This window comes from Heptranchias perlo, chromosome 17 (genome assembly GCF_035084215.1).
Source record: "Heptranchias perlo isolate sHepPer1 chromosome 17, sHepPer1.hap1, whole genome shotgun sequence".
Taxonomy (NCBI): Eukaryota; Metazoa; Chordata; class Chondrichthyes; order Hexanchiformes; family Hexanchidae; genus Heptranchias; species Heptranchias perlo.
Window position 1 is genome coordinate 39,638,432 of NC_090341.1, and position 25,401 is coordinate 39,663,832.

Consider the following 25,401-nt stretch of genomic DNA (forward strand, 5'->3'; position numbering starts at 1 on the left):
TTTAAATTTATTGAGATCAAACTGGTATATTCTTTTTCCTTTTGAGCAGAAGTATAGTCTAAAATGTGACAGTTTAATTGAGGTAAAGACTCGGTTACATTTGTTCTCTTTTTAGTTATTTTCCATTAGGTTTGTTCCTCACAACAAATAGTTTCCATAATTGTATTCAAGTGAGTTACACCAGTGGATTTGTTCATTTTAATTACAGTACTGAATTATCTACTTTTAAAGACATGGCATTGCAATAATGTATTGAGAAAAATGGAAAAAGTGATTGAATTCATAATGCCAGTTCAGATATAAAACCTCAACAACATTCAAATCACTGTTGTACACATCAGGGGATCTGACAGATTATAGATTTACTGCAGACATTTAAAGAACCTAGGAAGAGGGGGCAGGGGGAGATTTCCTCTGTGCGCGATGTGTGGCAAAATTGTAAAGAATGCAGAGACAGCACCAGCACTATCGGGAAGTAACAGAATGCATGTATGATGTAACTTTCAAATAATTTGATTTCGTTATTTTAAATGATGAAATGTTTTTATGCTTGTAATCTTGCAAGAACTTTGGATAACTTTCTATGTGGGAAAAGATTAATTAGTACAGTGAGTATAACAGTGGACTCGAACACTAGCTTCCACCTTTTGAGGTCCAAAAGTGCATCCAACCCAAAGATATAAAAGATCATCCAACTGGGATAAGAGATCGCAGATCAATTGAAAGACCTGGTGCAAGAATAATAGTTACTCTCCGCAGACAAACTATTAGTTAAAATGCTGTACTCGGTGAGATAGCAGATCCCTGTTACAATTGTATATTATGTTGGCTTTACACAGCATTGGTAAATAAATAATTCTGATATAATTCTGTTGTCCCATTCATGGTTCTGGCCAACACGGTCACAGTTACCCTGAAATTATCCATCGAGTTACTTAAATTTTTTTTAACAAAGACTTACAATCTCAATGTGTCAACTGAAAATGAGTCATAATGATGTACATATGTCTGATATTGAGAACGGCATTCTAGTAACACACAAATGCCACAGCACTTTGATTTTCTGTTTACGCATAGACTGGTACATATATTCTACTCATGCATTGTGCCATCAGTGCTGGCACTCTTCAGGGACTTTACCTGCCTGTGAAGGAATGAGCTGGTCTCACCCAATCACACATGTGGTTAGCTGATTTGAATAATTTACTGAAACGTTGATGCATCACTCATAAAAATTCTAGGAACACCAGGGCCAGAATTTTGGGGACCAGAAGCCAATAAAGGGCTGCTGGTTGTCCAGCAGCCAGTGAAGGGCTGTTGATTTCCCGTTCAGCACTGAGGGATTTTCCAGCAAGGGGAGAAGGGCACCAGGCATGGAGACAAAGGTGGCACTGGGCATGGGGTGGAGTTGGCAGGAGGCATTGGGCAGGGATGCCAGGTTTTTTTTTTAAATTGCTCCTTTCTCTTCCGCACTCATTTCAAATGGGTGCTGTGTGGCTGGAGCACTGCTGAGGTGTTACAGCCACATTATGGGACAGGCCCCTCCTAAAGTGAGGCATGCCAAGTCGCTTGGGTGCATTGCAGGCCTCAGTGCCCCGTGTCCAAATATGGAGGATGGGTGTCTATCATTAGATTATCAGCCCAATACTATATCTTAAAGATGAATAAAAATAATGTGAATATACAAGGGGAAACAGCATGTTCTTTCAGAAATATGTGTAGATTCCTGAAACAAGAATGTAACCATTTTAGAATGAATGAATGTTGAACATCTCAATCGTTTTGACAAAAACCTACATTTTCCCACTGTTTTGTTTATGAACAAAAAATGGTACAGATTAAGCAACCAAACTTAGTTAATGCAAGGAAAATTCCCAACAGATAGCTGCAAGCAACAGCGCAGAAATACAATGACGGTTCTGTGGTGCTAACTAATCGTTTCAAGATTAATGGGCATGAGTTTTTTGTCTATTTTGCATCTGGCGATAATGTATTTGCAGGTCAAACAAGTTGAAGGAATGTGAGACACTACTAAACATCCTGGACATTTGCTGGTCACATTACCTCAAAAAGATAACTCCATTTGCATTTGAATTACAAATTTTAAAACTATGATTCTGTGAGCAGGGATTGGAATCATTCTCAGTTAATGTTGTAATTTTAAATTAATATTAATATGAATATTAGTGACTTTATCCCCCTTGCAATCTTATTCAATCAAAAACCATAATTTTAAACATTCAGATAATAGTAAATGATTTTGGCCACTGTGCAATACTTTTTGCATAAGAAAACAAGCATTGTCAGGTGAAAAATCTTTATGAACCCATAACCGAACATAAATCTTAAAAGTTGAAAAGTTTGTGTTTCCTCTAATGCACATTTTGAATATTTTGAGTTTAATAATGAAAATTGATCTCTGAGGATAGACCAATAATTGCAGTTATGTAACATAACATAGTCCAGTAACATAACCACTAGAGAACTGTACTACCAGCTTGTCTGTAAAACAAAGAAGTGATCCTGCTAAAATTATATTTCGCCTTTTCAAAGGAGTACAAAAGCTTTTGCAGTGTCAGCATAAAACAACCAGATCTGTCAAAAACAGGATAAATTGAGATTGGATGAAATAAGTGACTTTAATAAATCAGTAGACTAAAACAAGAACTTTCAAAATTTTTGTCTGTGGATCATTTCATTGCTCACCACATGCCTCATGTACCCATATAAATGTACGTTCATCCTGAACTGATAATCACCAACCTTGGTGTTCTGATTTAAGACTTATCCATTAAGAGGCAACAGCGCTAAAAAAAAACTCCAAACCTTCCTGAACCTCCAGCCCCACAAAATTCAAACAGAACAAACCAGCAAGTAAGAAACAAAAATAAACAGATAGAAACAGAGTTGCCTGGTATCATGGCCTGGATTGCCAATGCTCACAGTCATCATTTCAACACCTCCAGAATATATGAACCATTGAGGTGTGGGATTGGATGGTATGCCAAATTAGAACTGTATCCATTCAACCCTAGAACCTGTGTTTGAAATCTGCCCAGACTGATAGGATGAAAGTCTCCCTCTCTCCAGCTGTAAGAATCCTAAATTAATTTGTACAGTCTCCTTGCAGGCATGAGGCTGCAGACAGCTGTCCATAATTCAGTCTTAATTAATATTCTAATGCTCACATAAAGAGGCCAAAAGGATGTCTGATGTGACAAACAGAAACATCACAACAGTGCAGTAGAATTGGCTTTGCCTCTTTATTCTGTATGATCCTATTTTGTGTTTTTCTACCTTCTGAATTTGCTGCGTTATTTTCTTGAAGGACAGGTCATGCTGTTGTAAGCAGTAATATGGACAGAGGCACCACTTGATCGGTATAGACATGCATGGAGGGCTGGAAAAGATTACAGCCATGCATGGGTAGCGAAAAAGTAACATTAAGAGGCACTGAACTGTAAGGTTGTAGATGCACAAACAAAAATGTAGAAACTAGGAAAACATTGGCCCAGAATTTGCTGGAGCGGGGCATCTCGCGGTGTGCCCCATTGGTTAGATTTGTTTCCTTACCCTTCAGCTGGAACATTTTTTGCACTGCAAATTGCTAGAAGTGCAAGCTGATATCGGCGCAGAGAGGTCAACGGGCCATCTGGGATTTGGTGAACGACGGGACCAACAGTCTATCTCCTTAATCAATGAGCTTTAAGGATAAAGAAAGAAACAGAGGTACGATGGAAGAGGAGGGTGATTAAAGTCAAATTAGATGCAGAAAGAGAAATAAAGATGATAAGAAAGACTGGATTAATAGAGAGAGAAAAGAGACAGAAAGGAAAAGTAAGAAAAAAATTTTAAAATGTAAAATTTCAATTGTTCCCTTTCTGGACCGGAGAGGTTGAGTGGCATTGCAGGAACATAAATCTCGTCATTAAAAGGGCCCTTAGGTTGTTAAGCACCAGCCCTTACTCTGTGGCAAGTTTAATTCATTTTAACTCTTGAAACTCATTCCATGGTTGACAGCGGGCTTCCGTTTTTGCGAGGCTGATGGCAGATTGGCACAAAGCGTCCAGCAATTTGTGGCAATTCACAACACATGACATATCCCTTCCTCGCCACAAAGTGCTGGGTTTTTTTATGCACTAAGAAAGGCGTGCATATTAAACTAGCCGTTATTTTCCTAGCAAATTCTGGGCCAATGTGAGATGCATGCAAATGATATTAAGGAGCAAAAAAGTAATAATGAAGAGCATTGAGTTCTCATGTCCTGCATATGCAGAAGCATGGAAAATATTATGATCCAAGGTCCAGTTGAAGATCTAAGCACTGGAAAAAGAGCAGGTTGCCCACTTGAGGCTCATTTATTGCCATATACCAATTACAGCATTGTCAACACTCACAATTTCCTTGCAAGTCCCACAAAGTTTCTTAAATACCCCTTCCCCCCAGAATATTCCAAGCATACACATTCTACTTATTAACTTGATCATCAAATATTATAGAAGGAAAGAGTTTGAAGCCTGATTAATGAGGGAGTTCTCCCAGTTACAGGGGCCCAATTACAATTACTGTAGATAAAACAATACTCATACTATTTTGTAGCCAATTCATTATTCAAATTACTCATTCCTCCTTGATCTCATGAGCTCCCATTTGAGCCACAAGTCTCTTGTGGGAGACCTTGCCAAATGTTTTCTGAAAATCAAGCTATAGAATATCAGCTTCATTGCCATCATCCATTACCTGTATTATATCCTCAAAGAATTTCTATAAATTTATCAGCTAACACCTGTGTTTCATAAGCTCACATGACTTAGATTTATTGCTTTTCTCTAATTATAAGTTCTTGAATTGCTTCCTTTATAACAGACTTCAGTAATTTCTCCACAATATGTTAAACTAACAAGCTTTTAATTCAAAGGATCAAGTTTCTGACTTTTTTTTAAAGTCTGCAATGACAGGAGCTATCTTTAGTACCATCCCTTGTCAAATGATGCACCACAGACTTTCTCTTTCTACCTTCATCTTCTTTGAGTGGTCTTGGATGTATTCCATCTGGTTCAGAATCTTACAGTAATATCTGTCCATAAGAATATTAAAAACATGAATTAATGGATAATGTGCATTAAAGTAAAGATGAGATGGATGAAGTTATGTGTGTGAGCTCATATCACATTCCCTTACCATTGATGCAATTAAGGAGAAGCTAGATAAACACATGAGAGAAAAAGGAATAGAGGTTTATACTGATAGGGTGAGATGAAGAGGGGTGGGAAGAGGCTCGTGTGGAGCATAAACACCGGCACAGACCAGTTGAACCGAATTGCCTGTTCCTGTGTTGTACATTTTATGTAATTCTGTGTAGCTCCTGTGCTTTCTCTTTAACACTTTGGTTCCCAGTGGGGTTTTAGTACACATCAATGTTCACCTAGGTATGGAGTATACATAAAATGGATATACAACATATATACATGCACATCATTCTGGGTGTGCGTGTTATGTAGCTTTTTCTAGTGAAATTTCTAATCACTGCAGTCGTCTCCATTCATAAAAGGACTTTCCCCAGGTCACTGCTTTTATTTGGTTATTTTTTAAAAACTCATTCTCAGGATGTTGGCATCTCTGGCAACACCAGCACTTTTGTTGCCCTGAGAAGATGGTGGTGGGCCTCCTACTTGAAGCACTGTAGTCAATGTGGTGAAGGTGCTCCCACAATGCTGTTAGGTAGGGAGTTGCAGATTTTGACCAAGGCATGATGTCAAAAATGGCAATATATGTCCTAGTGATGATGGTATGGAGTTTGTGCCAAACAACAACAATAACTTCCATTTATATAGCCCCTTTAGCATAGTAAAACATCCCAAGGCTTTTCACAGGAGTGTTATCAAACAAAACCTGATACCGAGCCACTTATGGAGATAGTAGGACAGGTGATCAAAAACTTGGTCAAAGAGGTTTTAAGGAGCGTCTTAAAGGAGGAGAAGGGGAGAGGTGAAGAGGTTTAGAGTGGGAATTCCTGAACTTAGAGCCTAGCAGCTGAAGGTACGGCCACCAATGGTGGAGCGATTAAACTCGGGGATGCACAAGAGGCCAGAATTGGAGGAGCGCAGAGATTTCGGAGAGTTGCAGGGTTGGGAGAGGCAAGGCCATGGAGGGATTTGTAAACAAGGATGAGAATTTTAAAATTGAGGCATTGCCGGAACGGGAGCACAGGGGTGATGGGTGAACGGGACTTGGTGAGAGTTAGGATAAGGTCAAAAACGATGGATTCAGTCTTCCCACTGTCTAGCTGGAGGAAATTATGGGTCATCCAAGACTGAATGTCGGATAAGCGGTCTGATAGCATAAAGACGGTGGAGGGGTTTGAGAGAGGTAGTGGAGAGGCAGAGCTGGATGTCGCCAGTGTACCTGTGGACCCCATGTCTATAGATGATGTTGCCAAAGGACCGTATTTCGATGAGGAATAGAAATGAAATTTCAGGCCATCTATGGAATAGAAGGAACTTTTGTCAGTCTCAGCCCCAGTGGGAATGACCTTTTGTCACTCTTTGAGGTAGAGATCTGGTGTTTTCAGGTCCTGCTCCCTTTCCTGCCCATATCAGTTCGCTCCTACTCCTGTTCCCTGGAAATTGCACCTCAGGGCCCAAGAAAATTCAGGGCTACTGTCAGTTGGCTGTCAGGCACCAGTGTGTTCTGCCATCTTCCAGCTCTGTGCCCATCTCTCTCCTGAAATTCTCTGTTTGAATCCTTCCAATTTGGCTGTGCCTGTGTCACAGTCTGGCCAAAGTCATGAATGACATCCTCTGTGACCGTGACCACAGTGCATTAGAAACATAGGAATTGCTAGAAGAGAAAAGACCAAGGTCCATCTAGTTCACCTTCTACCATCCTAACAGTCGCATGATACAGCAATAAAGGGGCTGTTAATTAATCATAGCAGTAAATCTCTATGAATTAGGGCTGAAGCATATTGTTGCAGGGGAGTAAGAGTTTTACTTTGCATTGAACCTGGCCTGCAAAGTGCTGATATTGGAAAATATTTTACTTCTCCACCACCAACATCGCTCACCCTGAAGTGCAAATGAAAGAGAAAAAAAGTTCAGTCCAAGGTCCTTGGGTAATGTATCCATATGCTTCTTCACATATAATGATACAGCAAATAGTTTGAAGTCAATTCCAACTATTTTCCCCCCCAGACTAACAGTGGAATCTGAATGACATTTGCTGAAACTAAAAGGGACCATAAAAGACTTGTAAAATAATGGTTTGCTGGAGTTTAAAGTATTCAGAATTTTCTTTGAATTATATCTCAGTGTTGAGGCAGTGACTTCACTTTGATCTGAATTTCACTGAATGAACAATGCAGAATCAATGGAGCTGCTCCTTTATTCTGAAATTTCCCATTTCACACAAGGGATCTTGTGTGTAAACTACACATCCTTCTTTCAACAGCTACATCGCCATCTCTTAACACCAAGGTGCCATTTAACAGTGAGTTTCTTCACCTTTCGATATTTATAAAGCTTACGATGATGAACCTGTACGGCAAGTTATTTAAACATACCTTAATCAGCTACTGCAAAAAGCGAATCTAGGCACTGAGCTATTATTGCTCATCTTAAACTGACAGCTTAAATGAACCCAAACACTGCTGCAGCTGTGAGGAATCCACACTGAAAATCCTCACAGGCAGTAGGAAATCTAACTCGGCCAGACCGAAGAAAACTGAAAATCAACCAAAAAGAGCTACATCTCAGCATGTTAAGAATTTAGACCAAGGCACAGAGATCAAAGGCGACCATGGAACCTTGCCTCATCAGAGAACTGACAAGCCTGTAGAACAAAGGACACCAAAATGCTACGACTGAAAAAAAGTCTGGAGTGTGGTCTGGGCGAACAGCATCTGACACTCCAGCCAGATAACCATCCGACCTAAAGGTTGGCCAGCAGTAATGGCTTAATTAGTTACATGTGCAAATTTATACCAGTACGAGACCTTTGGGGCTGGTGAAACAGAAACTGCTGACTAACAGTGGATGAAGTGAACAAAAAATAATCAAATCATGTTGGAAATTTTCTTCACGCTACTTTTATGCAACGGGTGATAAATGTTTGAAATAATCTGCCAACCAATGTAACAGAGGTAAAAATATTCAGCTTATTCCAAGTACAATTAGATGCCATAATGGAATATCAATTTACAACAGGGATGACCTTTGATGAGCCAAATGGTCTATTCTGATCTCTAATTCTCCTTATGTTATGTTCTATTGCACAGATAGATGAATCACAGTGCAGGAAGAAACAATCTGTGTATTATGTTTCGCAAAATCATCAACAGGTTGATAAAAATGTATTTACAATATTGCTACCAATTGTGCATAAGGGAAATATTTCCCCAAAAGGTTAACTTTGCTGAGATATATATACACACTAAAATATACTAAAATAGGTTAACTTTGCTGAGATATATATACACACTAAAATATACTAAAATAGGTTAGCTTTGCTGAGATATATATACACACTAAAATATACTAAAATAGGTTAGCTTTGCTGAGATATATATACACATACACACTCAGTACTTACTTACATTAAGCAGAGAAAAGAATCAATTTCTGAGCATAACTGTACCCAGTGCACAAGACAGCCATCCCTCTTCCCCACTCCAAAGCAGATGGACAGAAAACTGATAAAGTTAAAATCTATCTATTCTGAAATTCCATATTAGAGCCTGGGGCCAATATCTGAGTTAGCTGCTTTGAGACATCCTGAGGTCATGAAAGGCACCATATAAATGGAAGTTATTTCTTTATGGTGGCGATTGAAAACTAATTAGACCAAGTTCACACTGGCACACTGAGGACATGCAGGTAACATTATTCCATTTGATGCTTTCGAGTCGGAGGTCCCGTTGCAGGAGATGCACTAAAAATGGCTGGCACTATTGTGGGACTGAAGGCCACCGTCCAGTAAAAGTACAGATACAGGCTTCATGCATAGTGGCCAGCAACTGAGCCAATATATTTACCCTTTGCATCCGTTTGCAAATGAGAAAGAAATTTGTCGGTATGTGGAGAAGGTAAAGGTAAGTGTGTTAAACACTTTTGCACACATTTCTGGTGGAGCCCATCAAGTAATGCACTATCCCATGTTGGGAATTTTGCACCTTCTGGTAAGTACCATTTCAAGTATTGTACACAACCATTGTGCTTTTACACTTACATTTTTCATCATGCCAGAGGTGGACAACATATTTTCCTTGCCAAAGGAGGTAGTGGACATGGGACAGCAAACTGATTTTCAGGCTTTTAGCCCAAGTTTGCTGTTCAGGAGCTTTTCACTGGTGTCAGCAACCATGGATGAAAGGCTAACCCTAGTCCCTTAAGAGTTGTTCCCACACTGTTTCTTCTCCTTCCCAAAGTGCAGGAATTGTGCACAGCTGCATAAAAAAGGCATCATGGTCGCTTCCTGGGTAACAGCCTTTGACGCGAATAATCCTGTTTCTGGTCAGATATCACCTCACCAGAAACTGAATGCAAACTCTTTTTGTTCATGTTGGCTATAGTCATCTGGGTGGATGAACCTTTGTAGTTCATGTTTCTTTTCCCACTGAATGCTAAAATAGTGCGCTGGAACCAACACTCAGCACAATGAAGAAAGATAGGGTACTGTATAGTTATCAACGAGTAACCAATGAACTCCTTCCAAAGCCAACTGAAATGACCGTATTTCTCTTTTCCCACTGTATCTCTGTTTTAATTCTAATATACCGTGAACATTGCTTGATCAGTAGTGTAAACTGGGTTTCATTTCATTAGTGAGCTGTTAACCAGGTTTTTCTCTGCGTCCTCGACACAACTGATTTATAATTTGAGAAATGTATTCTGATTGTAGGTCTTTATTCTTCTCCTGAGGTGTGACTCAGAATCTATCAGCCGAAGTGCACAATGAATTTAAAACCTATGTATCAGATACAGTGATATGCATACAGTATACTCCAGTCTTTCACCAAACTGCAGAATCCCAAAATTAATCAAAAAAATCATTACTGTCAATGAGACCATTATGCTGCGGAATATGACTACACAGGAGAATGATCGCTTTGTTCTCATTTGTTTTAGTCCTGAAGGTACTCAAACCCGGACCCGAATAATGATTATATGCTAAAAATGGGTCTCAGTATCTCACACAAAATATCTTGAGGCTGAAATTCCACGTGGGTTCCACTGTAACTCCGGCAGGAGACGGGCAGAATACACAAAAAATTTCAGCCCCTGTATCTTTTCTGTTTTTCTGTTGCTTGATTTTACTTTCTTTTATGCCTAATTTGTTATAGGTTCCCAAAGAATTAATTTTCAGATTCTGTTATTTTGAACATAATTTGTAACTGGAACTGAGTTGTGAATCTTTGGAATTCTCTACCCGAGAGGGCTGTGGATGCTCAGTCATTGAGTGTATTCAAGGCTGAGATAAATAGATTTTTGGACTCTAAGGGAATCAAGGGATATGGGGATAGGGCGGGAAAGTGGAGTTGAGGTCGAAGATCAGCCATTCTTATTGATTGGCTGAGCAGATTCGAAGGGCCGTATGGCCCACTCCTGCTCCTATTTCTTACGTTTCCAATTTCTGATCTCTTTTGACTTTCTGCTGGAAAGGACTTTCCTCCCCACAGGACCCCTCAACTAAGCCCTAACATGACATTTTCAAGTGAGAACCTGAAAACTACTGTTAAAAAAAGCTCACTTTGTAATATTCGAAAACAAATTATGAGCATAAGCATATATTGACTGAAAAGAATAGCCTGTGACCAGATAAGTAACTCAGGCATGAATTTAGCCAGACTGCATTCTCCATCAGCAGTAACTGTTCAACTTATTTATAGGTACCTTCGTGCACTAAATGCAAGTCTTCAGCTGTTACAACTAAACTACAACAGAACATTGTCGTAAATGTGTTCAATTATTAACTTTGAAATACTGTAAATTGCAGGCATAGAATTGATATGTTGTATTGATATTTTATATTGTACAAAAGATGACTGTGTGTAATTTGGACTATAAAGGTAACTATTATGTGGTTTAGAAGAGTACTGTATTAATGAGGAGAACTATGCAATGCAAAGATGAGGATTTGCGGCCACAGTTCACTGTACACTGAGTATACAATCTCCCACAGGAAGCAAGGAAGGAAAGCCAGGCCACATTTAATGGATATTTATAGAGTAACATTGGCAGAGGCCTGGGAGATGGTTTCATCCTTTCTGTCAACCAGACAGAAGGTGGAAACTAGAGTCAAGAGATCATGCGACTCCAGGGGACAACACAGCTGAACCCACTCCTGATCGAGAAAGCACAGTGAAATAACAGAAAAAGCAGGCAAGAAAGAGAATCACTGGACACTTCAAAATGCTGGGAAGTGCAACAAAAAAGTGTCAAAGTTCAAAAATTCCCCAGAAAGTAAATTTTGTAACATTGGAGTTTACTTTCTTCTTCAAAATTTTTTACATCAACCTCTGTAAAAACTGCACTTTTGTGTACTCCAGTTTTTTTCCTATAATAATACAAATGATGGAATATTGGTATAGCTCTAGCTTAAGTTCATGTCCCACTACACTCCTGTTGTAACTATTTTTTATACATGTGATCTCAACACATTATAATCAAGTGTAATTAGTCGCCTTGAAGCAATGGTTTTGGTCGCAAGCTTTAATTCAGGCTGCTTTGTTAGTTTTATGTTGTTTTGTGAGTTCTGCCCCTTTCTGTGGTTGTGTCAGCTTTTTTGAAGCTGTCTGCCAAATTTCCCCTGCGTTTTCTATGTTGACTGGGAGGCGACTTTCAGGTTGGGCACCAAATCGGCATGATATGGACGGTGCACCTGGGCTGCCTGCCTAACCCGGCAGTCGAGAGGCCCGAACCAATTCCAGGTTAGGGCTCCATTAACATTTTCTCGGAGAGCTGCAGGTGTCAAATGAACACCTCGATACAGCTCGCAGGACTGGTGAGGAGGAAAATCGTCTGGCTACCACACGCAACTGGCTGGCAGGGGCAGTGGATTCCAAGGGTGGGCAGCAGGGTGGAAGATTTTTGTGGAGCCCCGAGGAGCACTTCTGCTCCTCCTGTCCTGACCAAAATTTAAAAAAAACAAAAAACCTACCTTTTGGGAAGACCTCCAGCGCTCCCATGACCACTCATTGCCTAGAGAAAGTACCACGCATGCTTCGCCCATTTCTCCTTGAAAGTTTCAATTAGGGTCCTACAGCAGCTGAAGGTTTACTTATTAAAACAGCCTATTGCCTGTTTTGGACAGGAATGCTAGGTGCCTGGAAGTTGATTCAGGTGGGCAAATGGGTGCACAAGGTTCCCACCAGATTTTCAACTCCCTGTTACCTGTTTTTCAGGTGAGCCTGGCCCCCACCCCACCTCCTCTCCAATATCCTCATGAATGCCCCTTGCAATGCCTTGTACTGGAGGGAATTCTAGCATCTGATGAAAGCCCTCTTCTCCATCCAACTGATGCCCTCTTTACACGGGGACAAAATTCTGTGGAGGCTACATCAACAGTATTGCCATTGGATGCTTATTGGTTTAAAAACGCTGATTTCAGCCCATAATGACATCCAAAGCAACAGTAGAAAAAGGCTGTTAAAATTACTGGTCAATAGGTGAAAAAGGCTGAGTACCGACAGCATGAAACCTTGCGAAATACTGACATTTAAAAAAAATTGACCCAGATTTACCCGGGACTTGCGCCATTATAATAGCACATCTATGGTTTAGGGACCCTTGAATGGCACAAAAGAGGAAATTATGAACGAAGTAATTTACGCCATTAATTATGCTGCCCCTCATTTTCCGTTAACCCTCGCCGAAAACAGTTAGGAAGATATTTATTGAAATCAGTGGTGATAGTGATTTGCCTGCATTTAAGCCCGTTTTCACACCACTGTCATTGGCACTGGAGGCCTGGTAGTGGCCTGATTCATTGGGCCCGATATTAGGAGGGCGGCGGGTTCTCAGCGGGGGGTTGACTGAGCGCGTGGGTACCGCGCCCAGTGAAATCGGGGTGCTCCGCATGGAATCGCAAGCTAATTGGAGCCACTTACCTGTGCTTCCGGGTTTCGCGCTGGAACAGCGGGCAGACTGCGCATGCGCAGCATATTTGAAGGGGCAGTCCTCCACTGACTGATGCTGCAGAAAATAGGAAAAGTTACAGCATGGAGCAGCCCAGGGGAAATGCTGCTCCCAGTTTTAACTATGCCTCACTCCAGATATTATTGGATGGGGTGAGGAGGAGGGAGAGGACAGAGATCTTCTCCCCGGTGGGTGGGAGGAAGTGGCCTGCCTCTGCCACCAAGAAGGCCTGGATCGAGGTGGCAGAGGAGGTCACCTGCACCACCAACATATCACGCACCTGCATACAGTGCAGGAGGCGCTTCAATGACCTAATCAGACTCCGTCTGCCACATCACCGCCCCCACCCCACATCTCCTTCTGCACTGCCAACACTAATCTGTCACATCACTCCTCACACCCACTCAAACCTCATCCTCATCTTACCTGCACTTACTCACCTCGCCAGTACTCATCCCGCCACTACCACTCAACCTAATCCTCATACAATCTCATGGCTGTATCTCATACTCACCTTCTCATGCATCTCTTTCACGGTCGGCCTCACTCAACCTGCCACTACCTGTGCTGCAGCCACAGGGCATGCATCACATATGTGCAGTAGGAAGCGTAAGGCAAACATGTCGTGAGCATGAAGGGGATGCACAAGGGTATTTGAGGGTTTGTCATGGTTTTTACTTATATTTGATTTCTGATCAACTCACATAACATATTATATTGTCACCACTACTGCCATGTCTTTGCGAATCTTGCCTGGTTTGTGCAATAATGCCCTTTCCTGAGGATCACTATGAAGACCCACAACCGATGCCACCCATTGTGTCACTGCAGAGTGGGTGCAGGTGTATTTGCAGGGCTCTTTTGTGCAAATGGCTGAGAGACGTCGGCGATGTCCCCGGTGGCACCCTGGAAGGATGCAGAGGAGAAGTTGTTGAGGGCAGTGGTAACTTTGACAGCGACAGGTAAGAAGATGGTGCTCGGGCCAGCTGGGACCAGCTCGGCATGAAGGAGGCTGCAGATGTCCACAATTACATGTCGAGTGACTCTGAGCCTCCATGTGTACTGCTGCTCAGAGAGGTCCAGGAAGCTGAGCCTCGGTCTGTGGACCCTGTGGCGAGGGTAGTGCCTTCTGCGACGCATCTCTCTCTGCTGTTGCCCTCCCTCCTGCTGTGCAGGTGGATGTGTCACAGCACTGTGTTGTGGAGCTCCACGTGTCAGAGGTGGACGGCATGGCCGGCGAGGCTGGTGATGCTGTTCGCCCTCCGAGGTGGTCATGACTGCAGCTATGGCGGCCCCCATCCGGAAGATGTACATTTGAGGGGGTCGGCAAGGTAGGTAAATGTGTCTGGACACCGGGGTAAATTGCAAGTTTGTGCATTTGATTGTTAGGAGGAGGGTGGTGGAGGCCAAACTTTGTCCAAGTGAGTGAGGGTCTCCCCCCACCACCTGTCAAATGGACCTTTGCAGCTGCCACAGGCTGATGGCTGCAACACGTCCATTTGAACTAGGAGTGTTTCCCCCAGTACAGGAAACAGTCCCAGTTGTTTGCAAAATCCCACCCCTCGTAAAATATCATGTTAATCAGGTCTCTAAACGACCTGAAATACCTAAATAATTCCTTTAAGTGGCACCCCGCCGGCTTTAATTGCCGGCAGGAGTCCCACATGCGGGGGCTGCGCGCGCAAGTCAGTGTGTCACTGGGGAACCCGGAAGTGGGCGGGTTGTAGCCGGGCTCCGGACCCGCCCCGGGAATCCCCGATTTTCGCAGACCCCCGCCACGAACGCATCCGCTCGGGGGTGCGAAAATCGGGCCCATTGACTTTAAATGCTTTCTCTGATTGCATATAGATGAGGTGCTAATGTGTCAGGACTTTTAAAAGACAAGTTCTCAGTCGTGTCAACAAAAACGTATTTTGAACAATTCCTTTCTTATGTACATATCCACTATGTTTCTTTTTGAACATTGATTGTTGCTATGAAGAGTATAATTCTTTTGAAAGAGCAGCAGAAACATTGGCACAAATAAACTGGGCTGGAGTAAAAGTGGTCCCTGAAGTCGAGTAGTTGAAGGACTCATTGACGACATAAGTCCTAGCCCTTCCCTCATATGTATATTAAAATATTCTGTATCTGTATGAAATGCCAGTTATATGGACCTGTCAATCTTATAAAATTTGCCTCACTTTTGCTCAATGTTAGAAAAGGCCTGGGATTAATTGGAGCCCCAACCCACATTAGTCCAAGGTTTTCTTTTCTCAGTCATTAATTGTGAAGATGAAGATGCTCGGGAAGATTCCTGTCACTACTTCTAGCAGCTAATCCCTGTCCTTTATAAAGGTGAAACACTTTGCATCGAATATAATTGTTGAATCGCTGAAAACAAAATGGCCGCGTCACTTCCAATTCACCACGGTGCGAGCTGCGTGCATTAGAAATGCAGTAAAATAAGGAGTAAGTTATCAATGGTGAGACCGGCGCGAGGTTTATGGTGTCTGTTGCCAATCTCACTGCCGCAGGAAAATCTGGGCCATTATAATTTGATGAGGATCTGTTTGTTTTGGAAAGCAGGACTTCTTGAGATTGGAAAAGTTTCCCTCTCTTGCTAACCTCCCTGCTGCACTTTAGTGTCAGTATTGATGCATTGTACACATGATTACTACAAAATCAACAAGATTGCAGTTGTATTGATGTAATTGCGTTTTGCAGCACAGTGTGCTGTTGCCTCTTAAAATTCATTTGTGGCAGCAAAGGCAAATCCATTTAATGACCGTCCTGCTGCAATCCAACCTGGACCCATTTAAAAGGGCACTGCAAAGCTCTGATAATCATCCAAACGTAAAAACTTGATTCCGAATTTTAAAACTCTCCACTGTCATTGAAAACAGCTGGAAGTTATTTTTACCATGACTGTTCAGTCCTAAAAATAAGACGTGGAGAGTGAAGAGCTTACAGATGCATTAAGACTGCTCTTCTCAAGTTGGGGTGAGGCTGGCAGAGCACGGTGAAGGGATGAACAGTTGGCGAGTGAAGGAACTGGTCTGAACTATGATCATTAGTTATAGAAGTGAAAGTTAACTCTCTTGTCCAAGCAGGGTTTCCGTATTGGATGTCTATTCTGCTGCTTTAAAGGACTCCATCTATAAAATACCTCAAATATGGTTACAGGCTGACTCGGCTTTCCATAATGCAATGCCTTGGTTGCTCATTGTGGTTCTAATTTCTTGGAAAACGTAAAAGCAACATTAAAGTATAATGGCTAATAAGTCATGATTGAAGCTTCGATCAGTTTGCATAAATTTGCTACAATTCTTGGCAGGAAAAGAAAAGAAATGTAACAGCAACACTCTGAGAAAAAAAGCTTTCCCATCAGTGTATGGAGATTGGATTACCTTTTATATTTTGGGAAAATAAATCCAGTTTTGGGTGGATGACAGAATGGGTTAAAACGCTGTTGTTGAACCTCTGGGATTTTTGGAATGAAACGCTGGCTGCAAGGGCCCTGAGCGAAATGAATTTGGGGGCTAATGAGCCACAGATGGTCTGAAGGACAAATTACTGGGATCTGGATAGCTCTTGATCTCCTTCACTGTTTGTTGGAGACTTCCATATAAGATCACAATGGATCCCTTTGTGAGTCAACTGATTGCTCTATACTGCATGTTGCAGTATCCTAGGCATGAGACACCAAATGGCGCTGCCTTCCCAGCCACCTGACTGCACATGCTGTAGTGCCAGTCTCCCCACTTTCACTCTCTGGTTGGCAGTCTCCAGTTACTTTTTTAAAATCCCTCACCTCCCGTTCCTACTTTACCCCCACCCCCCCACAAAAAAATGAGAAAAAAAATTCAAGTTGTGCGGTTGGATGGGAAGCAATAGCAAAGAGGCTGGTCACTATAAGGTAAACGATTTGGGGTCAGGTAGCTCGCAAGATATCATTCCAGAGCAGGTCATTGGCAACATGTCACTGCCTCCATCGGTCCACAGCCTCCCTTATGGCTTGTTGTCATTGATTCAGAAAATTCTAGGAGAATAATAAGAGACTATTTATTTGTAGCTTGTTCATTTACTGAGGGCACTTCAATATTTCTAAACAGGTCATGTGAATGACCTCTGTCCAGGAATGAATGCCTGCAATATTAAACCAGTGAACACTGAGCTGCATTTAATATTGCCACTTTGACACTGATACAAGGGTTACATCAGCACAAAAGTGGCAGTATAGCTCAGGAAACAACTGAGAACAGACGAAAGCCCCCAGGTGTGAGACTCCCTCCATCTCAAACTGGTATGAGTTTGCTTCAGGTGCCGTATAATTCCAGCCATTGAGATTTTAACTTCAGGACTCGATACACAAAGAGGAAAAAGAAAGTAGGAGTTTTCAAGTGTGGCATTTGTATGGAATTTAACATAAAATCTACTTTGGAAAATGGCTTTTAGTGCAAAAGGTCTCTGTGATGGCAGAGAGCTGAGAGGACCTGCATCATGAATCGGGGGCTTCGACCTGTTGGGTTGGTACCACTCGTAAAAATGGCTCGTGTCAAATTTCTGTTGTAAAACATGGAACATGAGTTAATTAGAAATTTGAAACATGCAATTAGAATATTTCCACTTTTACCAGATCATTTTTCCATCCACTTGGAATCAACTACAGGCTCCTTTTATTGTTTACTGTGGTATTCATCCGATAAATATTTGCCAGTAAAGGAAAGCTATTTAAGCTTGAGTTACTAATGAAGAACTAAGCAGAGAGATATGTTAAAATATTTCTCACTAGTAGCACCAAGCAGTAACACAAGTCATCTATATTTGTGCACCAACATTTCCAGTAGGTTCCATGAAAAAAAATGCAATATAAACAACTTAAACCATCCATATTTCCTCCACGTTGTCATTCAGAATTGTTTTTGCCCCGGTATTTCTGGGGAGGCGGGGAGGGAGGGGAGGACCTGAAGCAGCCAGGAAACATGGAATTGCAGGGAACGCGGTGGTCCTGCCAAATTTAATGGCAGGACCTCTTTTCAACTTTTTGTCTCCGTTTCACGGCCGGCAGCCAGCCAGATTGAGAGGCTGGCTGTCGGGTGGGAAGACCTGCCGCACAAGGCCGCAGCCAGGGACCGAAGAGGAGAGTGGGAGGTCGGAGAGATCGCTGTGGGGGGGGGGGGGGGGGGCGGGGGACAGAGGTGGGAGGAGGATCGCAGGTCAGCCTGGAGATCCCAGGGAGGGAGTCGATCTCGAGTTTGCGGGTTGGGTGGGTGGTGGGGGGGGTCGGTCTGGAGAGCGGGGGTGGGGCGGGGGTCGGCCTGGATATCATGGCGGGGAGGTCGGTCTGGAGATCGTGGGGGAGGGCTCGGACTGGAGTTCGCGCGGGGAGGGAGGCCGATCACGGCAGGTTAGCATAGGGGGCCGAGGGAAAGCACTCCAGCTCCTCTTGACCCACGAGCAGTGCTGTAAAAAGCATTTACCTGCTGCATCCGGCCGATCTCGCCTCCCTTCAGCTACTGGGTTTCCCGAGCCCTAGGAAATCCGGCCCGCAGCCGTTAAATCTAAAAGTCTGCTAAAATCTGAGACCTACAGCCTCAATAACATATTTAAATACCTGACCCGCCTCTGGAGAGCAGGTTACTCGCAGGATCACGCAACCTACCCCAGTTGAACCGGAAGTTGGCGCATTTGCGGTGGGTTGGAGTTAGGTTTCAGATTTTTAAGAATTTAACCCCCACCCTACTCCTGCCCGTCCTGGGGGAGTTAAAATTCCCCCCTTTATGTTTATTATTCAGCATAAAGCAGAGCTGGATGTGCATGTTCAGAGAATTGTGAACTATTGGAGCACTACAGTGCCACCTCATGGTCAACTCTTGAAATCATTCTCACTCTCAAAAACAGAAGAAACAAATCACTGGGAGAGGCACGTGGCCCAGAATAGCATGTTATACGTGGCCTTTAACTCGCAAATGTAGATTTATTTGGCAAATGTGAGGTATTAACCTGCCTGGAACTAATTTTCTTCAGCATGTAATAACCTTCAGAACAGCTGCATGTTCACCATCTCCCTGCCATTTATTCAAACTTTTACTCCTAACAGCTCCTTTGCTATGGCAGTTCTTTGGAATTTTAGGGTAGCAATACATAGCTGAACTGAAGGAGGATATCAAGATTCTGCAAAAAAAAATAATCCCCTTAAACCATCACCTAAATAAACTAGAACCAAAACTAAATGCTCTCAACTAACGGGGACACAAACTCTCCATCACTGCATTTTCTTCAATGACTGAAAGTTGAAGGTTGATACCAGAAACACTGCAGTGAAAACTACCTCAAAGCATTCACAGTCAGCACCGAACTGCAGCAAAATGCCACTCATAACACCTAAATTTATAAATAGAGCAACCCTGGTGACACATTAGTGCTAATCATCTCATTACTTATTGTTTGCTGTTAATTTTTCTTTATCTTATATTAAACCCTAAGACGAAAAGAAACACATATTGAAAATCTTATACAGCAACAGCAATCTCATGTGCTATATGTGGCATTAGCATCAAAATGATAAAGAGATTTCACAGCAGATTCTGGCAGTTTATGGTTAAGTTCCATACCGTGTCATTAGCATATGTTAGAATATAAAAGCCAGCAATAAAGCAAGCAGAAATCAACGTAAACAATCAGGGCCTGAGGAATGCATGGAACTTATGCCGTATTCCTTGTTTTTCTTTTATATCAGAAAAATAAAAGTTTGAAGCCATCAAACCTTCCTTTCTGCACATTTGGCACAGCATGTTTAAGAAAATGTAATCGCAGAAGTTTTTTAATTTTTAATGTAATTCATTCTGATGTTGTAAAAATGCATTTAAAGATCCAGAAAATACAGTGTAGCTCTCAGTGAGGAGAAATTAGAAAAATAAATCCCCTAAAAAATCACCATAAACACCGGAAATATGATTCTGGGTTCTGCTGAGCTAAACATTTTAAATGTAATTTTACGCAGAAAACTCACGTTGTCTGGTCCTTTGCATTGGGGATGGGGGAGGGGGGGAAATGTTAATGAGTGGCAGAGAGTTTCGGTGCAGGTTTCACTGAATCGGCACAAAAGATCGAGGAAATTCAGGCATAGCGTAAAAATGGGCGGAAGTCAATTAAACATGAATTTCCTCTATATTTTGCATTGAAAATCGGCATTATAGAATCATTGAATCATAGAAGAGTTACAGCATGGAAGGAGGCCAATCTGCCTCCACCACCCCCTCGGGCAGTGCATTCCAGATCCTAACCACTCGCTGTGTAAAAAAGTTTTTCCTCATGTCACCTTTGGTTCCTTTGCCAATCACCTTAAATCTATATCCTCTGGTTCTTGACCCTTCCACCAACGGGAACAGTTTCCCTCTATCTACTCTGTCTCGACCCATTGTACTTAGGCCGTTATTTTCAGTTTTCAAGTTTCCAGGAAATTCCAGACCATTGTCGAGGCTCAGACATGAAAAATAGCCATTTAGAAGAGTACTGGGAGATGGCTGACACTGATGGAACCCATCAATATTAGTGCTGTGCATTATCCCAGCTTTCCAGAGAGGAGGAAAGAAACTATTTCCAGGAAAAATTTGATGGAAAAATTTTATTAAAGCATACACAAAACTAAATAATGGGAATTTAAGTAAACTGTATCAATACAAGAGTATATGGACAACCCACAGGCCGAACTCTTCAGTTTATAACGAGTGAAATGATACCAAGATTCATTTGGAGTGCCAGACTTGCTGGGTATTGAAATTCAGTCTTAATGTCATGTCATGAATTCGTGAACTAAACAGCCCGAAGTGATAGGGTGCCACAGTTCTCCGCTACTCCCACCACCATCACCAAGACCATCTGATCAGAATAGAACTCATTTTTAGCAGCTATTTTTCATGGATTCGAGTGAGACACTGTTTACCCATACACTTTGCAAACCCCTGATGGGATAACTAATTGAAGATCATTTTTTTTTATTCATTCATGGGATGTGGCCGTCGCTGGCAAGGCCGGCATTTATAATTTTAACATTATACAGTATTAAATGTGAGTTGATATACAGTATATGAAGAAATAACTCTACACACAGGGCATGCTGTGAGATCCAATCAGTTTGGATAATCGGTCAGTGCAGGTAAGTGGCTTGCCAGTGTGTACTGAAATCTAAAGCAGTGTAGGAGACAGCAATCTTATATCCTGTGAATGGAAAGATCTTGTATGCAGACTTTTCAACAGACTAAAAAGGAGGTTCCACAAACAGTATTGTGCTGAATGCTTATTGGAAAACATGGTGCATGTCACGTTACAGTTGAATATCATATTTACAAAGTTATTCCAAAGCTTTAAGCACAACAGATTTACCCTCCTTGCTGGCAGAAGCTCCAGTGTAGTCATCAGAGCATCTAAAATGTCGGTCTGTTGAATCCCTGATACAAAGAACTTTGGCAGTCTCCAAGGGCTTGTAACAACAAGGTTTGATGTGTATACATTAATACATTACTGTCAGTGGAACTGAGGTACAAAAAGAATATCCCATGGACGGGTCCTTTGACCCTCAAAGAACCAAAGTGCCAAAAAGAAATGCCTGTAAGTAAAATCTCGACAGCCAGTGCGACTGGAGGATACATGGCTCCTGCTGGGGATATGATTGTTTTTATATTGCCCATCAGTCTGCTGCTTCTGACAGGATGCTAACGTTGAGATTCAGAACCATACATTTGTATGGAGTAAATGAAGCAAATCTCGTGGTCTATATTTAGTTGCAAGTAATTCCATTATTCAGGTCTTTTTTGCCAGTATAAATGAGCTGATTTTGTATCATGCAACTTTTCAAAAACCCATAATTTTGATGGAATTAAGGAAGTCTTGTTGCGTATTTTGTGTGGTTTTCAAAAGTCAGAGGTCTCAGAAGTGTCTTCTGACTGTTGTTATAATATGAACATTTATAGATGATCCTTTTCTTCTGCAATTGTCAGTCTCACTTATTAGTTTAAATATGCAAGGTAAAGATATTCACATAACAACTGGTGTCTGACAATGTATTCGTTAGCCCTTGGTTAGAGGCAGTCTGCCCAAGAAGAGACTGAAGATGAATTTCTGTTAACCCAGGCTAACCTGCTGTGAGCTGCCGTATTTAATGTTGGTTTTAAATTTTAAATGTAATTTTTTAAAAATTTAATCTTGGATCACAAAGAGCCCTCCAAAAATTTCAGAACAAAAATTTTGCCCCCACTTTATGCTTGCACCTCTAAACCTCAGGCAGTGGTGGACAAAAACATGGTCAACAGTAGATGCCAGGGATCTGCTCCTACACCATCTGTACCAGCAGGCCAGCAGTTACGGTTGCATACCAGCAGGAAAGCAATTTCTCTAAAAACATCTGGGTGGGAAGAGGTGAATTTAAAAAAAGACTTCGATGTGTGCTTGTCAAAATTCATTCAAAATATCAGCATCTTTCAAAGGTTCATCAAGACAGTTGCAGGAAATGCCAAATTTGAAAACTTTGTACTATGTTTCTCCCCGCCCTGCACCAAATGTGCTTTGGCAAATAAAATTCCCAGATTCTGTAGACTGATATGTTTTATCAAAGATACAAAGGAATTGTTTGCCACTCATGAGTATACTCATCAAGAACTAACATTGCCCAAACAGATAAATGGGGCCACAACACTATAAGGGCTAATCTGGGCACAGTTCAATTAACAGCTCCAACTCACACTTTAAATGGCTAAATCTACTCGAATGCTACAGCTGCCTCCAAGAAACCTGTTTCCTTTCTCCTGCCAAACACCACTTCATCCTCCCCCATTCTTACTTCTCCATAAAGTCAAAGCCTTGTCCAAAATTTGATAGTGCTCTTACATCTAAGGAGGCTTTTCTTGCTCTTCTCTTGTACTCTTAGTCAAGATATAAGAAACAGCTTCTTATCTTGTGATTCTTCTTTCATCTCTCACCCCATGGTAGTTTTTTTCAACTCTTTTTTTATTGCTGTTACTATAGTCATTGCTACAGTGAACCTTCCTATCTTATTCCCTCCAAATGCCATTTTAAACACCTTCATCTCTCCATCCTCACGACATTAAAATTATGAGTTATAACATCATTATCAACGCTACCCCATGACATCTGTGCACCTCAAATTTGGGAATCTCCCCCCCAATCCCCTTTTATTTATCATACAGCTTTTAAAGCCTATGCTTCCCTCCAGCCAACCACCCTTTTTTTAACTTCATCAGCTCTATTACTTTTTTTCAGACTTGGTCTTGTCTACACTATTTGGTCCTGGATCTTCAGCTACTTTCTTCGTTTTAAACAAAGCACACAAATCAATATCCATAGGCAGATTTGGTGAAGTTGCTTCATTTATACCAATGGTTCTCAGTAAGCTTAATCAATGTATTTTTGTGTGTATGAATGTGATGTTGCGAATGTACATTCAAATTTTGTCACTTTTCCTCTTACTTTCAGTGGGCTGATGGGGTGGATGTGCTCGGTTTATTCCGCAAGCCCATACTATGCAGTGGTATATATATCATAAAGGAATGGATGTAATGAGCAAAGCAGGGCAGAAACTGCCACAAATCCTGTGACTGTTTACTCTGAGCTTTCTGTGACATGAATCCTATCCAAAGTGTGGCATCATTTTATTGTTCTACCATTTCAGAGCAGAGAATGTGGTAAATTCATGCTATCAGTTGGACATCACATTTAGCCAGATAGTTGATATGCTTTGGCACACAATTTCCAGGTAGGCTGACATTTTACCCCTGGTACATTAAAAATACAGGCGACCATATATATCACAGAGGAGAATGATTTACTCTGTGAGGCACGTGTTGATAAAGAATGCATTTATGATTTTGCTATGCATAGCTGAGAGGAAATCTTTTCCCAGAATTAGTAAATTGTCAACAAAATGACAAGTCCTTTGATAAGTATACTAAATATTCCATTGTAATAGTGATCTGTGATTTTCTTCCTGGAATAAATATCAGTGATAAATAAAACCAGCAGGGAACTTATTGTTGAAATAATGTTATCTTCTTAAAATGTTCTTTGACGTTAATTAGGAACTTAACACACCAAAAGTTCTTTGACATTAATTAGTAATTAAACAAAAGAACTCTTTTTAATTTAACATTATGAAGAAAAACACAAAAACTGAAGAATCAATCAGCATTGTTCATTAATTAGACTTTAACTGCTAAACTTGTTGTAAAATTCTTTCTAAAGTCTGCTTTAATTGAAGTGAACATCTGTATACTTGGCCAATAAAACTGCTGTTTCTGTGTTGATCAGAAGGAGTGTCAGACATGCATAAAAAAAGCCCACACTGTGCAGTGGTATATATATCATAAAGGAATGGATGTAATGAGCAAAACAAGGCAGAAGCAGCCATGAATTCTGTGATTGTTTACTCTGAGCTTTCTGTGACTTGAATCCTATCCTAAGTGTAGCATCATTTTAATGTTCTTCCATTTCAGAGCAGGGAATGTGGTAAATTCATGCTATCAGTTGGAGCTGATGAAGTAAAAAGAAAGGGTGGTTGGATGGAGTGAAGCATAGGTTTTAAAAGCTGTATGATAAATAAAAGAGGGTGGGGGAGGGAGATTCCCAATTTTGAGGTCCACAGGTGTCATGGGGTAGTGTTGGTAATGATGTTAGAACTCATAATTTTAATGTAGTGAGGATGGAGAGATGAAGGTGCAAAACTCAGCAATCAATCTGGCAATCCGATTGCGGACTGCATTATAACCAAGAGCCCACTCCCAGAGTAATCTCTCGCTATTGGGGTTTAATGTCAGTATGAAGCCAAGTTTAAAATGCTCCGAAGGCGTTGAAACTTTTCAGACTTAATTTTGAATGTTTCAGTATCAGCAGAGGGCCCACACTGTTGCCAACATTAAATCTTAACTGGCATTCACAAGATCTATGCTACGGAGGCAAAAGGTGATTGGAACATAATTCAAATCTTCGCAATCCTGCATTGCACAACAACATTCTGAGAACCCTACCTGCAATAAAACTGTCCTTGAGGATTTTATAAATCACTATCAGTACAGTTAACTTTGCCTATGCCAGGCAAAGAGGATTCCAATGTAATAAACTAAACTCGTTTAGTCTAATATTGTGGAATTACGAATTTAGTCATTATATTTAAATCCAATATTCTTATCCAAGTACAAAGTGTTCCTTGATTAGCTAGGTCTTAACAGTTAAAACAATCACGATAGTCAGCTCTTAAATAGCATCTCAGGAGAGC

General features: G+C 41.4%; 1 protein-coding gene across 4 annotated transcripts in view; it reads right to left on the reverse strand.

Moving 5' to 3' along the window:
• Positions 1-25,401, reverse strand: part of LOC137334260 (contactin-4-like) — a 1,825,202-nt gene that overhangs the window by 271,392 nt on the left and 1,528,409 nt on the right. The gene's annotated exons all lie outside the window — the stretch shown is intronic.